Genomic DNA, 15,202 nt, shown 5'->3' on the forward strand with positions numbered 1-15,202 from the left:
GCAGGGAAGGTGGAGGAGGGGCAGCGCGGCCTCCTTTGGAACCGACCTGGCGCAGAAACTTCTCCCCACACCTGCAAACAGCAAGTCTTCCCCTGGAGCAAAAGCAGCAGCAGTGGGCCTGAGAAAGCCACCAGGGCTGCTGCCTCTGCGAGAATCGACCATTCCTCTCCTCGGCTTCCAGCAGCCTTCTCTCCCCCACCCCCCCAGCCCAACTGCACCTGGAGCGGAGACAGGCCTGGGGCTTGACCAGGGGAGAAAGCTCACAACCCCTCCAACCTCAGCGTTTAACACAGCTGCAGCCAAGGCCAGAGGAGTCGGCAGCCCGGCTCCCGGCTCCAAAAAGACAGCTCACTGCAGGGGACAGCCAGGGTGGGATGGAGAGGGAGGGCGCATCCCCATCCCTAGTGGGTCGCAGCTTCCAGGGAGCCTGACTGTACCCCACTCTTTCTAACCTTCCATGACCTTTGGCCAGGGGCAGCCGGGAGGGAAGACCCTCGGGGCAATGCGGATTCACCCGCATCCTCCCACCTGCCTCCGCGCCTTAGTCTGCCCCAGCTCCCCCTCACCCCCGCCCTCCCTCATTCCCACCGCCAGCCTCCGGCCCAACCCCTGGGAGATGCAAAAGGGAAGGCGCATCGCGGGCCTCCAGCGTCCGAGCCCCTAGCCTCCCCCCAAACCACAGCGGCGGCGACCAACCTGTAACCCTAAGAATAACCATGGGCACTGGCATCGCGGGGAGGCGGCGGCGGCGGCGGCCACACCGGGGAAGCTCGGGCCGGGGAGAATCGAAGCCGGGAAGAAATCAGTCACCAGGGCGCGCGCGGCTCCGACACAGGCGGAGACTCCCCAGCACCTTACCTAGCGCAGCTCCCACCCGTCATTGCGTGATCGAGGGGGGACTGGTGGCTGTGGCTCTGGGGCTATTTTATTCATGTTGTTACTACTGGGCCGATGATTATGATAGTGTTGGGGGGAGTGAAATTGGGGGTTTGGGGGCTTCTTTCTTTTTCTCTATTTTTTATCTCTTTTTTTAAGTTGTCTTCGCTGCAGGGTCTGCAATGATGCTGTGGGCTGAATGGAGGAAGTGAGAATGGAAGCAGAGCTGCAGTTGGTAGGGATAATAAGGGCGTCGGTACTGGCAGGTTTTCTCTGTGGCTGCAGCCTTCAGTCTCACAGCAACAGCTGGGATCTTCTCGTCTGAACACTGCTTCCTCTTCCCCCCTTTCTCCTTCCCCTCTCGATTTTTCTTCCTCTCCTCTCTCTGCTCTGTCTGTCCCCTCTCTGTGTCTCTGTCTCTGTCTCTGTCTCTCTCTCTCTCTCTCTCTCTCTGTCTCTCTCTCTGTCTCTCTCTCTCAGTTTCTCTCTGTCTCTTTCTCTCCTTTCGAATTCTCCACCACTTACCCCCACCCCCACAAGGAACATAAACCTGACAGGTGTACACCTGAGACAGGCAACATGACGTGCATGCACCACTACTACCTGAAAATTAAAACAACTCTAATATTTTTCGTATATAGATAAATACAAGACATAGTGGTTTCAGTGCTACACTTGAAGTTAGGAAGACCTGGCTTTTAAATCCTGCCTCTGACATTTACTAAACTGTGAGAGCATGGGCAAATCACTTAATCTCTCTGAGTTTCAGTTACATCATCTGTAATACCTACCTTAGAGGATTTTGAGGCTCAAATAAGATAATGTAGGTAAAAGACTTTGCAAATCACAAAGGTAGTATTGGTGGTGACGGTGGTGGGGATGGGAATGGAGAGAGGGTGGAGATGGGGGTGGTATGGGGATGGTGATCTTAGTCAAGATGATCATGATGAGGACGCCCCCGTGACACTTTCTAACTGAGTGCCCAATGGGCAAGGCATTTTTACTCCTTGAGCTTCAGTTATCTCATCCCTAAAATGGAGATTTTAATGCCCATAGAACCTACCTCATAGGGATGCTGTGAGGCTCACATAAGTTAATGGAAGTAAATTACTTTGCAAATTGTTATATAAATGCCAGGTGTTATTATTACTCTTTCAATAGAACCCAGTCTACATATAATGTTTCTGTATAGACAGAATACTTAAGTAGATGGTGTAGTTTCACTCATGACCATGATATAGCTAACTTTTAAAAGCTGATTTCATTGGTTATATTTTGGTGGATCCTTGAAGGAGCTTCCTCTATAAATACAGATCTGTGCTTTCTTTGCACCTTATAGTTTTAGAGAGTTTCCTTAGGGCATGAAGAGGTTAAGTGGCTTGCTCAGGGCCCTATACCTACTGTGTGTCAGAGGGGGGCACTTGACCATGTCTTCTTGTCTCTGAGGCCAACTCTATTCATCATACTACACTGTTTAGCTAACTTGTGTATGTCATTTCTGGGAGCTACCTTTCAAAGTATATTGGCATGTCACTTGGTTTTTTAATATATTTCTGCTTTTGAATGAGATTTTTCTGCCCATTTGAAATTTAAGGAGCTCCCTTGAAGATTTGTGGTTTTCCACTGTGAACAAATAAATATATGTTGCTAGAAACTTGATCAGAAGCTTCTAGACAATCCCTGATGTACATACCAAAATGTTTGCTCATGATCAAACGATCATAGAACTTTTGATTGATACATATCACATAATTTTATTCACATGTACACCCATCTAAAAAAGAAGAATGTAAGTTCACTGGAACAATCTAAAGCGAAAAACCAGAAATCCATTGATACTTATTCTGTATCTTCAGCATGCTGCCAGAGTTCCACCTCACACCCATCAGACTGGGAAAAATGTCCAAAAAAATGATCATTGTTGGAGATCGAATGTAGGAGAACAGGCACACTGAAGAACAATTGATGAAGCTGTGAAACCGGTACAACCGTTACGGAAAACAATTTGGAACTATATTACAGAATTCACTGAACTGTGCATACCCATTGACCCAGTATTTCTACTATTGGGTTTATACTCCAAAGAGATCATATGCAAAGGAAAGAACCCATATAAACAAAAATATTTATGACTTTTTTTGTGGAACAAAGAACTAGAAAATTAGGGCAATGCTGATCAACTGGGGAATGGCTGAACAATTTGCATCATAAGAATGTAACAGAATATTATTGCATTGTAAGAGACAATGATGAAAGGGATGGATTCCAACAACCATCTGAAGACTTGTATGAACTGAGCAAGCCGGACGTGGTGGCGTACGCCTGTAATCCCTGCTACTTGGGAGGCTGAGGCTGGTGGATCCCTTAGGCTCAGGAATTCTGAGCTGCAATAGGCTAAGACGAAGGAGTGTCTGAATGAAGTCTGGCACCAATGTGATGAGCACCCTAGGATCTGAGGGAGCCACCAGGCTGCCTTAGGAGGGGTGAACCAGTCCAGACCAGAAATGGAGGAAGGTCAAGCTTCCACCCTTTGTCCAGCAGCGGGGTTAGGCCCTGTAAGTGGCCTCCAACTTCTAGCCTGAGAAAGATAGGGAGACCCAGTCTCAAAAAAAAAATGTTAAGAAGCAAATGAGCCGAATTAGGAGAACAAGGTATACAACTCCGATGTTGTAGCAATTTTGAAAGACTAAATAACCACCCAGGACTCCAGACAACATTAAAAATGCTATTTATCTCTTGGAAAAGGTGATGGACATAGACTGTAGAATAAGACATACATTTTTGGACATGGCTGATGTGTATATCTGTTTTGTATGAGGGGGCTTATTTAACACAATATTGCCTTGACAAGCCTGAGCCTGGAATGAGGGATGAGTCCATTCCTCTTTGGTCTTTCCTAAAGCAAGTGACCTTGTAAGTTCAAAAGATCAAGTGGAGAGGACTGGCAACAAGGGAGCAAATCCAAGCAGCTATTCCAGTGCCCTTGGAGGGAACAGCCACCACTAGAGAGAAAGGACAAACCTGGTCTATTTTACTGCAGAATTGATTGAACTGAACTGAGGTGAAGTGCAAAATGTGTAATGAGTAGCCTTTCAAGACTACTTTATGTTTTATTGAAGACAAACTATCAGCCTCCACACAGATTGTAATAGTAATTATAAGTTGTTATTGAATTTCATTCTGATAGTTCTGTAATGTGTGCTATGATTCTTTTATGCTTAGTATTCCTTTATGCAAGTAGGAATAAATTATCTGTTCAGTATCTACTTCATATTGTAAGTTGAGTACCTGTTTTTTTCTGCTTCCTTTTGAGGAGACTCAGAATGAGGCATCATTGACCTCATGAATAACGTTGTTCCAAAGACACCTAGGTGGTGGGCTTACGGTGTTGATAAGTGTGAGAAATGGAGCATAATACTCTTAATTAAAGAAAAGCTTCCCTGGCACTGGATCTAAACATAGAAACTGAAATGTTTGTGTATAAGAGAGAATGATGCTTAGTGCTTTGGGCTCATAGCATTTTGAGAGACTGATTTGATTCCATCAACCCAGTGTGCTCAATCTCTCTTTGGAGACATTTCAGGCTATCTGACTTAGTTTTCTTATTATGGACATATGTCCTACTTTTTTGGTGGTTAGGAATTCATTAGGATTACCTATTGGGGCAATAGACTAGATATCCAATGTACACAAGCAAATAGGCACAGTGGTCTAAAATTTGATGAATCCAGAGGTCCCAGCTATTAGGGTAAGAACACACTATTCAACAAAAACTGTTGGAAAAATTGGAAAGCAGCCTTACATAAACTGGGTCTAGACTATTATCTCACAATGTAAGTTCCAAATGGGTACCTAGGCATAAAGTGCAACAGCATAAACTAATTAGACAAAGGTAAAAATTACCTGTCAGATCTTTGGATAGGGGAATAATTCATGATCAAAGAAGGTCACAAAAGATAAAATGGACAACTCTGATTACACGAAATTAAGATTTAGCATAAACAAAACCAATGAAGTTAAAATTAGAAAAACAAAAGGAGATAATAATACTTGTAGCAAATATCTCTGGTAAAGATCTCATCAGGGAATTGATTCAAATATATGTGTATGATCCATTCCCAAATTCATAAGTGGTCAAAGGAAGGAATCTCTATTATCAATAACCATATCAAAAAATGTTCAAAATGACTAATAATTGGAGAAACATAAAAGAATTCTGAGTTTCTATCTCACTCATTAGATTGGCAAAGTTGACAAAAATGGAAAATAGTAAATGCTGGAGGGGCTGTGAGAAAGCGGGTATATTCATGGAATATTGTTGGAGCTGTCAACTGGTCCAGCTACTCTGGAAAGCAATTTGGAACTATCACCAATAGGTTATTAAATTTTTCATAGCCTTTGTCCTACACATACCACTCCTAAATCCATATCCCCAAAGAGATCTATGAAAGAGGAAAAGAATTCATAGGTCAAAACAGATAGGTAGATTAACAGACCAATCGATAAAGACATCACCTTTTTTTGTGGTGGCAAAGAATAGGAAACAGAGAGTTCCATCAATGGGGAAATGGCTGAATAAGTTGTGGTATGTGAATGTGAAGGAATACTATCCTTCTATAAGAACTGATAGAGGGAATGGTTTCAGAGAAACCTGGGAGACTTGTATGAACTCAGGCAGTGTAAAGTGAACAGAACTAGGAAAATAATGCATACAATAACAATTATATTGTGAAGACAAAGAACATTGAATGAAAGACTGATCCACAAAGTGATTAACCACTATTCCAGAGGATTTGTGGTGAAACACGTTTTCTACCTCTTGACAGAAGGGTGAAGACTGAGACATTATTTTTTTGGTCATGGCCAATCAGTTAATAAACATTTATTAAGCACCTGCTATGTGCCAGGCACTATGCTAAACTATCAGTGTAGGAATCACATCTCCCACACCCTAATTATATGAATTTATTAAAGGCGTTTTGTTTTTCTTTCTTTCTCGGTGGGGGATGGGAAGGTAGGAGGAAGATAAGGCAGATTTCAGTTGATTGAAGGGGAAAAGGACTATCTAACATATTAACAGAGATCCCAGGAAAAAATTTAGTGCGGTTGTATGTGATGGGACACTTGGAGGTATTTTATCTAAACCTAAAGGGAATGATGGGAAATCTTTCAACCAGGACATTATGCTCACTCAGCCTTCCAGGATTGAATCTATATTAGTGCTTTTTGTTTATGAATATAAGCCTTTAAAAAAAAGCATTTGGAGCCAAGATAGAGAAGAGAAGCCAGGAAGTTGCCTGAGCTCTTCCCATTTCCCCTCAGAAACAACGTTAAATCAAACCTCTAAATGGACTCTGGAAGCAACAAAATCCACAAAAAAGATGGAGTGAAACAATTTTCCAGCTTAAGATAACTTAAAAGAACTTCAGGAAAGGTCTGTCTCACTTGGATGAAAGGGGAGCATGGCCCAGTGCAGACAGTGTCTGAGCAAACCACCGGGAAGCTCTTAGTGACAATGTAGATCAGCAACTGAGACCCCCTGTGTTTTAACAACCCAGCTAGTAGCTCCTGTGGGGGCGTAAGATCCCCCCACAGCCAGCACCCAGGAGGCTGCTGGCATGCCGGGAAAGCACAGGTTCTTTTTATCTGCTTAAACAAGGAAAGCACAGTGAAGGGGTTGACCAGCTTACTTTAATCCAGCATTCAGTTAGCATACAGACAACATTCATTTAGTTCAGGGGAAAAATGCCAGCATTCAGTTAGCATTCAGTTCGTTCAGGGGAGCATATACACAAGCATCAAGAGACATACTTCAGGGGAAAAAACCAGCACCCTGAAGTTCAGAATATTCATTTAGTTCGGGGGAAAAGAACCAGAATCCCGAACCTCAAAACCAAAATACAAACAAATTACAAATATCAACAGACAGACCCAATACAATTCATAGTTACCAACATCTGGGCTCAGCCCGAGAGCAAGGGCTGGCCCAGAGTCACACTCCCCACCGTTGCTGCGCCAACCGGAAAAGGAAAGAGAGCTCTTCAAGCTGTCCTCTCCCCTCTTACAGAGTTTTTGACTTCATCAAGCACCGCCTGAATGACCAGGGCCGATTGGTTCTTGAGTTGGCCTCTCCCCCTAGTGTTGACTAGGTTAACACCCAATAGGGCGTGGCTCTGGAGTCAACACCTCCCCTCAGCCAACCCCATGACTCATCACACAGGAAGTTCTCTGCTTCCAGGCATGAGTTTCTGGGCTTCCTGCCCCAGAAGAGGTCACACAGGAAGTTCTCTGCTCCCAGGCATGGCCCAGCAATGCTCATTGAGATAAACTGAGTCACTCAAAGAAAACAAAGGCCACTCTGGCTACACCTTGGTCCTGGCTCAGGAGGCCAGAAGTGAGGCCCCCAGCCCAGTGCAGAAGGCAAGCTGAGAGCCAAGAAACATGGCACAATAGTCACAAATAGGCTTGGGCACCCCCAGTGCAGTGGGCAAGCCACAAGCACCTGAGGCTCTGGTATGGAAAACCAGTAACTAGGCCCCTGGCCCCCAGCATAAGAAGTGTGGGATATGCCCCAACAGCAGAACTCAACTTTAAAAGTCACAAAATAGGCTGAAAAATGAGTAAGAAACATAAAATAGCCCTGGCCATAGAAATTTACTGTTTAGACAGGGAATATCAAAACACAAACTCAGAAGAGGACAACATTAAAGTGTGTATGTGTGAAGCCTCAAAGAAGAATGTGAATTAGTTTCAAGCCCAAGAAGTCCTCTCAGAAGAGCTCAAAAAGGATCTTAAAAATCAATTAAGAGATGTAGAAGAAAAATTGGGAATTATTGAACTCCTTGAAGGCCATGATCAAAAAAAAAGGAGCCTGGACAGCATCTTTCAAGAAATTATCAAAGAAAACTGCCTTGATATCCTAGAACCAAAGGGTAAACTAGTCATTGAAAGAATCCACTGAGCATCTCCTGAAAGAGAGTCCAAAATGAAAACTCCAAGGAATATTGGAGCCAAATTCCAGAATTGTCAGGTAAAGGAGAAAATACTGCAAGCAATCAGAAAGAAACAATTCAAATATCAAGGAACCATAGTCAGGATTACACAGAGCTTAGTAGCTTGTACATTAAAGGATTGGAGAGCTTAGAATAGGATATTCCAGAAGAAAAAGGATCATGGATTATAGCTAAGAAACAAGTACCCAGCAAAAATAAGCATAATCTTTCAGGGGAAAAAAGACATTCAGTGAAATAATGACTTTCAAACTTTCTTGCTGAAAAGACCATAACCGAACAGAAAATTCAGTCTTCAAGTACAACATTCAAGAGAAGCATAAAAAGGTAAACAGACAAGCAAGACAAAACATGTTATTCAATAAGATTTAAACTTTCCCCTACACAGGAAGATGATATTTGTAATTCCTGAGAACTATATGTCTATTAGGGCAGTTAGAAAGCGTATAAACAAAGGGTATGGGCATAAGTTGACTACGATGTGATAATATAAAAAGAGAGAGTGAAAAAAGGATTATACTGGGAGAAGAGGGAAGGGAGAGGCAGAATAGGGTAAATTACATCATGTGAAGAGGCACAAAACACCTATTACAATACAGGGAAAGAAGGGAGGGGGTGAGCATTGTTTGAACTTTATTCTCTTTGGATTTGGCTCAAAGAAGGAATGACATACACACTCAGTTGGGTATAGAAATTTAACTTACCATATAGGGAAGTAGGATGGGAAAGGGAAAAGAAAAGGGGGGTGATAGAAGGGAAGGCAGATTGAGAAAGGACTGGTGGTTAGAAGCAAAACTCTCATGAGGTGGGATAGTGTGTAAAAGAGAAAAGTATAAACAGGGAAAAATAGGATGGAGGAAAATATACAGTTAGTATTCATAACTGTGAATGTGAGTGGGATGAACTCTCCCATACAAAGGAAGTGGATAGCAGAGTGGATTAAAAACCAGAATCCTACAATATTTTGTTTTCAAGAAACACATTTGAAGCAGAGAGATACACACAGAGTAAAGGTAAAAGGCTAGAGAAGAATATATTATGCTTCAGCTGAAATAAAAAATGGCAGGGGTAGCAATCCTGATCTCAGACACAGCAAAGGCAAAAATAGATATAATTAAAAGAGATAAAGAAGGAAACTCTATCTTACTAAAAAGTACCATAGACAATGAAGTAATATCAATACTAAACATATATAGACCAAGTAGCATAACATCCAGATTCTTAGAGGAGAAGTTAAGGGAGTTATAGGAAGAAATAGACAGCAAAACTACACTGGTAGGGGACCTCAACTCCCCCCTCTCAGAACTAGATAAATCTAACCACAAAATAAACAAGAAAGAAGTAAAGGAGGTGAATAGAATTTTAGAAAAGTTAGATATGATAGGCCTTTTGGAGAAAACCGAATGGGAATAGAAAGGAATATACCATTTTCTTAGCAGTACATGGTACCTACACAAAAAATTGACCATATATTAGGTCATAAAAGCCTTGCAATCAGTTGCAGAAAGGCAAAAATATTAAATGCATCCTTTTTGTACCATGATGCAATAAAAGTTATGTGTAATAAAGGACCATGGAAATTTAGGCTAAAAGCTAATTGCAAACTAAATAATCTAATCCTAAAGAATGAATGCGTCAAACAACAAATCATAGAAACAATCAATAATTTCACCCAAGAGAATGACAATAATGAGACAATGTACCAAAACTTATGGGTTGCAGCTAAAGCAGTTCTTAGGGGAAATTTTATATCCCTCAGTGGTTACATAAATAAAATAGAGAAAGAGAAGATCAGTGAATCTGGCAAAAACTAAAAAAGCTAGAGAAAAAAGCAAATTAAAAATCCCCAATTAAATACCAAATTAGAAATTTAGAAAATCAGAGATTAATAAAATTGAAAGTGAGAAAAACTATTGAACTAATAAATAAAACTAAGAGCTGGTTTTATGGGAAAACATAAAATAGATAAACCTTTGTTTAATTTAATTTAAAGAAAGAAAAGAGAACACCAAATTACCAGGATCAAAAATGCAAAGGGTGAATTCACCACCAATGAAGAATAAATCAAAGAAATAATTAGGAGCTATTTTGCCTAAATGTATGACACTCAAACTGACAATCTAAATGAAATGGATGAATATTTCAAAAATATAAATTGCCTAGACCAGCAGAAGAGGAAATAAAGTTCTTATCTCTATTTTAGAAACAGAAATTGAACAAGCCATCTATGAATGCCCTAAGAAAAAATTTCCATGGCCAGATGGATTTACAAGTGAATTCTACTGTTAAAGAACAATTGATTCCAAAACTATATAAACTATTTGGAAAAATAGGTGAGGAAGGAGTCCTACCAAATTATTTTTATTATACAGATATAGTGCTGATAGCTAAATCAGAAAGAGCCAAAACAGAGAAAGAAAATTATAGACCAATTTCCCTAATGAATATTGATTCAAGAAATTTAACTAAAGTATGAGCAAAGGGATTGCAGCAACTCATCACAAGGAAAACTATCAGCATAATTGACCATATCAATAACAAAGTTAACTGAAATCATATGATTATCTCAATAGATACGGGAAAGCTTTTGATAAAATACAGCACCTATTGCTATTAAAAATACTAGAGAGTATTGGAATAAATGGAGTTTTGCTTAAAATGATAAGTAGTATCTATTCAAAACTATCAGCAAGCATTACATGCAATGGGAATAATCTAGAAACATCACCAATAAGATCAGAGGTGAAACAAGGATGCCCATTATCACTAATATTGCTTGGTATTTTACTAGAAATGTTAATGTTAGTAACAGGAGAAGAAAAAGAGATGGAAGGAATCTAGAATAGGCAATAAGAAAATAAAACTACCACTTTTTGCAGATGATATGATGCTATACTTACAGAATCCTAGCGAATCAACAGAAAAACTACTTGAAATAATTAACAACTTTAGCAAAGTTTGTATGATATAAAATAAAACCCACATAAATCATCAGTATTTCTATATATTATATGACAAAGCCCAGAAGCAAGAGATAGAAAGAGAAATTCCATCTAAAATGACTATAGAAAATATAAAATATTTGGGAGTCTACCTGCCAAGATAAACCCAGGAACTTTATGAACACAGTTACAAAACACTTTTCACACAAATAAAGTCAGATTTAAACAATTGGCAAAACATCAATTGCTCGTGAGTAGGCCGAGCTAATATAGTTAAAATGACAATTATACCTAAATTAGTTTACTTTTTCTGTGACATATCAATTAAACTACCAAAAATTATTTTATGGAGCTGGAAAAAAATAATAACAAAGTTCATCTGGATGAACAAAAAGTCAAGCTATCAAGGGAATTAATGAAAAAAAATGCAAAGGAAGGTACCTTGCCCTGCCAAATATAAAACTATATTATAAAGCAGTAATCATCAAGATGATTTGGTACTGGCTAAGAAATAAAGTGGCGCATAAGTGGAATAGGTTAATGTAATAGCAATTTAGATTTGAAGATCTTTCCCACCTATTAATATTCCATGTGACCTCCTTACATTACAGGAAGCCTAAGGCACGTGTGATAGGAGGAGCTTTTAGAGAGGAAAAGGAAATTCTGAGAGAGCAGTTACAACAGTTAGAGCTGAGGGAAAGAGCAGGCATGGTGGCTGTTAGTTTACTTGTTGGTGACAAGGCCCCAGCAGGAGGGTGGATGGTTTTGAGATGGCGAGGCTTCATGCTGTGAAGCTGTGTATTGAATTCTTTGCTGCTGGATTGGGCAGATGTCTTATGGGATCTGATCCTCTGGTGTCTGAATAAATGCCTTACTTCTTCTACCTTCTATGTGGAGAGTCTCATATATTTTGCAATACAGAACCACGTAAGCATTTTGACAATTATCATCTATATTGTGATTATTGCCTTGCTAACACAGTTAAGTACACAATACACAGTAGACAATGACTATAGCAATCTGTTTGGCAAACCCAAAGAATCCAGCTTCTGGGATAAGAACTCATTATTTGACAAAAACTGCTGGTTCAACTGGAAAATAGTATGACAGAAACTAGGCATAGACCAACATCTCACTCCATACACCAAAAGAAGCTCAAAATTGGTACATAATTTAGACATAAAGGGTGATACCATAAGCAAATTTGGAGAGCAAGGAATAGTTTACTCGTTAGATCTATGGAGAATGGAAGAATTTATGACCAAACAAGAGATAGAGAACATTATCCAAATGCAAAGTGGATACTTTTGATTACATTAAATTGAAAAGTGTTTGTACAGGCTTAGGCAATGCAACCAAGATTAGAAGGGAAGCAAAAAACTGGGAAACAATTTTGTAGCCAGGGTTTCTGATAAAGGCTTCATTTCTAACATATATAGAGAACTGAGTCAAATTTATAAGAATAAAAGTCATTCCCCAATTGATAAATGGTCAAAGGATATGAACGGGCAGTTTTAGGACTTTAGAGCTTTCTATAATCATATGAAAAAATGCTGTAAATTGTTATTGATTAAGGAAAAGCAAATTAAAACAGCTCTGAAGTACCACTTCATACCTATCAGATTGGCTAATATGAAAGAAAAGGAAAATGACAAATGTTGGAGAAGATGTGGGAAAATTGGAACACTAATGCCTTGTTAGTGGAGTTGTGAACTGATCCAACCATTCTGAAGAGCAGTTTGGAACTATGTCCAATGAGCAACCAAACTGTGCATGCCCTTTCATCCAACAATACCACTACTAGGTCTGTATCCCAAAGAGATCATAAAAAAGGGGAAAGGACCCACATGTACAAAAATATTTATAGCAGCTCTTTTTGTGGTGGCAAAGAATTGGAACTGAGTGGGGGCCAGTTCAGGAATGGCTGAACAAATCATAGTATATGAATGTAATGGAGTACTATTGTGCTATAAAAATGATGAGCAGACAGATTTCAGTAAAAAACCTTGAAAGACTTACATGAATTTATGCTGAGTGAATTGAGCAGAACCAGGAAAACATTGAATACAGCAACAACATTGTGAGATGATTAACTCTGATAGACTTAGCTCTTCTCAGCAATACAATGATCGAAGACAATTCCAAAACACTTGTGATGGAAAATGCTAACCACATCCAGGTAAAGAACTATGGAGTCTGAATGCAGATCAAAGCATACTTTTTCACTTTTTTTTTTCTTGTGGTTTTTCCCTTTTGTTCTGATTCTTCTTTCACAACATGGCTAATGTGAAAATATATTCAATATGATAGTACATGTATATGTACAACCCATATCAGATTGCTTCTTGTCTTGGGGAGGGAGGAGGAAAGGAAAGTAGGGAGAAAAATTTGGATAATGAATATTAGAAACTATTTTTACATGCAATTTGAAAACAAAAAATACTATTAAGGGAAATAAAATAAAGCATTGATATTTTATGGTAATAAAGCTATAATAAATATTTTTACTCATATCCTGGAAATTCTTGAAAGGAAAAGCTATAATTTTCTTCTGCATAAAACAACAAATCTAGATAAAATGATAAATAATAAAAAATATATCTTGAAAGCAAACAATTTTTTTAGTTATTTAACCAATGCAAATAAGAATATTTATGCACAAAATCATTTCTGCACCATAATTCATTACAATCAATTGCTTGATCTAAAAAATAGCATAAGAGGCAGCTATGCTCAATGGATAGAGTGCTGGGCCTGGAGTCAGGAAGACCTGAGTTCAAATTCAGCCTCAGATACTTACTAGCTATTTGATCCTGGGCAAGTCACTTAGATTCTCCATTGGAGAAGGAAACGGCAAAGTACTCCAGTATCTTTGCCAAGAAAACCTCATAGACAGCACTGACATGCTATGGTACATAGGGTCACGAAGAGCTGGACACAACTGAACAACAAAAAAGCAGCATATCTTACTTTCTTAATACAATTTTCTATTCATATTTTCTTAAATAAAATGAAATAGATTAGCATTCTTTGAAATTTATCAGTACAGAAATGGAAGTCAGGAAAGAAATATAAATGAAAAATTTAAAACTAAGTAGCTTTAAACTAACATTTTTGAATTTCAAATCATTGGTCTGTTTCACAAATGGAGGTCTGATACCTCAGCAGTAAGATGGATATGCTCCATTCATAATCTTTTGTTTATGAAACAGTTTACTGTCTTCTTCACCACTTTTACTTAGCAGCTAAATTGCCTAAACAAAATGGTATCTTTGATATAACTCAGGCCTTATTATAGTTCCAGAGCGAACTACAGCGAGACGAGGCCAACGCCCAAGCTGAGGGGGCCGCTGCAGGTCACGCTGGACCCAAATTTGACATCGACCTGTTGGTGTCTCTCTTGAGGCAAGAAAATGCAAAAGATATTTGTGTGATCAAGGTTTCTCCAGAACTGATATATACGGATTACTCTGGTTGTGAGTGGAACCTTCCTGAGACACTTAGAGGCTATGGCCCAGTAACATAGTGAAGATGCGTAAGTTCCTGAAATCCAAGAGTGATCCTTTTGTTCGGATTGAAGGGAAGGATGCGGATGATTGGCTGTGTGTGGATTTTGGCAGCATGGTGATTCATTTGATGCTTCCAGGGACCCGAGAAACCTATGAATTGGAAAAGTTATGGACTCTGGGCACTTATGACCAGTTAGCTCAGATCGCACCAGAGTCACTGCCTGAAAACTTCATCCTTGGATTTCCACCAGAAGAGGAGCCTTTGGCATGTTCTCCATTAGAGGCTGAGAGAGAATAAAGTAAGAGCTTTGAAGCAGCTAGAATCCAGCAATGTTATTGTGGGGTTTTCTGTTTGGATTTGCAGTGAATTAATCCACAGTGCAGCTTCTGAGTCCTGTCTGAAGTCTCTTATGGCTGCCGCTCAGGGCCAAGCACACTTTCACATGCACTTGGTGTGGAAAACTCATGGAAAACATTGAAAACTTTGGAAACTGGGCAGTGGCAACACTTTAGGGACTTTCTAGATGGACCTTTCAGACAAGTGACCTCAAATAAGAAGCACGACCTACAGCCAGGAGGGGCTTTTTCGGACCTCACTAGAGACGGGTGGTTTATGCATCTAATCAAACCCACATTTCTCCCGGTCTCTAATCAGTCTCGTGGAGTCATTGGCCTGGCTTAGAGGAGTAGCTTCAAGTATCATTTGAAGAACTCTCTTTTCAGCTTACAGGTTTAACACAGGGCAGAAATATCCTTTTGTTAAGGACTTCCTTGGGGATCATCTACACTGAGTCTTCATGTTTCTTTTTATTTATGGGGAGAGAAGAAACCTTCCATGTGAAAAATAGGCAGCTCAGCTTATGGA

At 39.8% G+C, this 15,202-nt stretch overlaps 1 pseudogene; it reads left to right on the forward strand.

The window, feature by feature from the left end:
* Positions 1 to 716: 716 nt before the first annotated feature.
* On the forward strand, positions 717 to 14,651 carry LOC118847278 (annotated as a pseudogene).
* The last annotated feature ends 551 nt before the right edge of the window (positions 14,652 to 15,202 follow it).

Source organism: Trichosurus vulpecula, chromosome 4 (assembly GCF_011100635.1).
Source record: "Trichosurus vulpecula isolate mTriVul1 chromosome 4, mTriVul1.pri, whole genome shotgun sequence".
In the NCBI taxonomy this organism is placed as follows: domain Eukaryota; kingdom Metazoa; phylum Chordata; class Mammalia; order Diprotodontia; family Phalangeridae; genus Trichosurus; species Trichosurus vulpecula.